This window comes from Galeopterus variegatus, unplaced genomic scaffold (genome assembly GCF_000696425.1).
Source record: "Galeopterus variegatus unplaced genomic scaffold, G_variegatus-3.0.2 Scaffold1854, whole genome shotgun sequence".
In the NCBI taxonomy this organism is placed as follows: Eukaryota; Metazoa; Chordata; class Mammalia; order Dermoptera; family Cynocephalidae; genus Galeopterus; species Galeopterus variegatus.
In genome coordinates, this window is record NW_007727965.1 from 95365 (window position 1) to 99234 (window position 3870).

Sequence of the window (3870 nt, forward strand, 5' to 3'; positions counted from 1 at the left end):
GAATTTTTGACATAAAGAAAATCGTACATTCAGAGGCCTAAAAGGGAGAAGCTGTTATGAGATTTTCTTTTGTCTAAAAGAAAGACATCATATAAAAATGAGGTCACCTTATTTCAACCAATTATAATAAACCTGGTGTTTGTGTGTATGTGAGTGGGACTGTATGTCTGTGTTGTGTATATGAAAATGAGTTTCCTGCATCTTATCTTTTTCTCATATGAGTGGAGAGAATGTAATTATGTTTTGCCAATGATAATTTAATACTTATCTGAAGTTCCTACTTGCTTCTCCTGTTACTTTTTTTCTTTCTCTCCCACTCTTTCCCTCTCTTGGGAAATTTTGGGAACTTATTGATCAAAGGTTTGTTTATTGTCACTAGGTATGTACTCTAAGAATGTCTAGCCCAGATAAACAGAGTTTGAAAAAAGAGCTAAAACATTATTAAATTGCATTTGTTTTGGACAAAAAAAAAAAGGGGGTGGCTATGTAAAAATTAAGCCAAAAAAAAAAAAAAAAACAATAAAAGCAACAAACTGCAACTGAGAGATGTAAACAATTTATAGCTTTGCTTGCTACTTATAAGATCTCTGGCTTGAACAAAAAGGAAGAAACTTATAAACATGATTTTAAAAGTCTGTAGTAGTTTATGAATGCATAGGTATAAAATTGTTAAAAAATTGTGTAGATTGATATAATCATCCTGAGAAAATACACAAATCCTTGGACAAATTGGAATAAGTAAATAATAAAGGCTTACAAAATACTGTACATCTCCTTCCACATTTTATTATATAAAATTAACACCAATACAAAATTCTGCTTTATTTAATATCAGGATTCAACTTTCTCACTTTAAACTTTCTATATGCCTTACATTGGTTTTAAGACTCAAGTAACTTATTTGTTTCACAACTATTTCAGATTTTAATACTACCAAGTTTGAGAATCTCCAAAATAACCCTCACGTTTGATACCAGTTACATGTTAGAGTCCCCAAGACCACCCTCAGATTAATAATTCAATAGGAGGACTTACAGAACTCAGAGAAAGCATCATATGGAGGATTATTGTTTGTTACAAGAAGAAGATACACATTAAATTCACCAAAATTTAAGCCCATAAGGTGGGTCCAGGAGTTACCAGATAAAAGCTGCCAATTATGCTCTCCTGGTGGAGTCATGTGCATAGTTATCTATTTCTCTCTGAAATTATGTGTGACAATACAATAAGGTGTATTGCCCATCAGGGAAGCTGACCCAAGCCTTGGTGTTCAGAGTTTTTATTGAGGCCGTATGGACATGGTTGACTGCCAGTGCAGCTGATCTTAGTTTTCAGCCCTTCCAGAGCTTAAACTGATACCATGTGGCCCAAAGCCTCCACTATAAATCATATTGTTGCCATAGATTCTGTCATGACCAAATCTTTTCAGTTAAACAAAGACACTTTGATCAGGGAGGACACTGCAAGGGCTTAGAGGTTTTTTTATAGGACCAGAGGCAAAACCAAACCTCTTTTGGGGCAAGGTTAATTCTTTACTGCACAAATATATAAAATTTATTTTAGCTAAATAAAATATTAATGAAGATTATTTTCTTAAAGCTTTTAATATCATGAATTCTTATAATGCTACAAAAATTTAGGGACTTAATTTGATGATATAAATTATATTTCATCAAGCCTTAATTAAATTTTAATCCATAGGCTATTGTTGAGTTAATTAATTTAAAACATCTTTGGATGCCTGGGCAATATCAAAACAGGAAAAGAAAATACAAAATTTGATTACAAACATTGGTTTTAAGTTATCTTTCTTCTTAAATGTATAGAATGGGCAAATGCTTTGGTGTACTTTTATATTTATATACAGAAGCATACATACATATACACACATATAATATATATGTATATACATATATATACACATATGCATACATATATGCGTGCATAGTTGTGCATAATATAAGTAACACATATATAACAAGTTATATACAATATAATATAGATTATGTTTATTTATTAAGATGAGAAATTTGATATAAAGTATGCATTAATATATTTAATATGCTCAGAAAGTAAATTATGTTTCAGGCAAAAAATTAAAATTTATTTTTATGGTCTATTACATAGTTATATCTTCATGTATGTTTAAACACATACATAATATTGTATGCTATGATTATTAAGGACGTTAAAATTATAAGGAATTTTATAATTTGAAAGACTATAAAGTATGAAAAATATGAGTATAAAAGAAGAATGAAATAAATTATTAAAATGTTGGGCCAAAATACTGGCTTAATACATTAATTATATTCATAAGGAAAACAATTTACAAATCTTTTATTCCAAAATATTACTGGATAATTATATTAGTACATTTTCTTTTGCTTATAACAGAATACCTGAAACTGGGAAATACATAAGTAAACAAAATTTATGTCTTACAGTTTGGGAGACTGGGAAGCCCACGATCCAGGGGCACATCTGGTGAGGGTCTTCTGGGTGGAAACTGTGTACAGCATCCTGTGGTGACCAGGGTATCACATGGTAAGAATGGCAAGAACAAGGGAATTAATGTGCTCACTTGCTCTTCTTATAAAGTCCTCAGAACCTCACACATGACAATCCATTAAGCCATCAAACCATTACTTCATGAGTGGATCAATACATTCATAGAGCACAGTCCTCATGATCCAATCACCTCTCAGAAGCCCCATCTTTCAAATACCATAATAAGATTTCCTACCCTCTTAACACTGTTACAATGGAGATCAAGTTTCCAATACACAAACTTTTAGGGGACATATTTGACCCATAACATACATATACAAAGTAGTGTAAAGTTTTGTCTATGAAATGACCAAGTTATTGTCTCTCTAGACAGCAAGAGTTCTTATTTTTTGAAAAGGTTAAATTCATAATAACAATTGTTCCATATTACTTGAGTTTTCCAAAAGTTCTTTTTTACATTAATATTTATAACTTACATTTATATCTGTGCCCCTTTATTAATTCCTCTTGATTTTTCATTTTCCAATATCAGACTCCAAATTCAGAAAAGCGAAACTATTAATGTTTTATTTATGCCTAAACTATTTTAGATTTCCATCAAATAACAAAATGATTTGGTCCTACCCTAAAAATGAAAGGGTGATTAAAAAAATTACCATGTTTGGCATTCTCCGACTTTTTAACATATGTGTAGCTATTGTGAGAACTCTTTATAAACTAAAACATGCAATGGGAAAAAGTATTTAATTTAATTAAGAGCAGCTTAGTTTTTATAGTTTCACTACATGTAAATAAAATTTATTTTTATAAATAATTTCAGTAATTTCTTATCTCTTAAATTATAGACACACACTCATGTTCAAGCACCAAGGCTTGTAAATGAATCTACCTATTAATATCTGTTTGACAATGTTAATGCAGGGCTTAATCAGAGACAATCATGGCAAATACAGCAGCTTCATGAGATAAATTGAAAGGCCATGGAGCTTTTTCAATGGGTCTTACTGTTTACAATGTGTTGTTATTCCCAGGGTAGTTATGAACTACAACATTACAAATTAATTGTCTAAGTTATCTCTTAAGTGAGTATTCCACTCTCTTCCTTCCTGTTCATACTCGATAAAATAGTTCATTGGCCACACTGTTTAGAGAAAAATTAGCTACAAGTTTAAAACAGTGGCAATTTTACTCAAAATTGTTGAGAATGTTTGTGACCTGTATTCTACCTGGCAAACTAATAACTGTAGCAAGGCTATAAAAATGGAAAATAGGCAGGGATAAGATGCTCAGCGTACCTATAACATTGTAAGATGAATTCTATACAGTGGTCACATTCTAATAAATTTCTTCTCACTATTG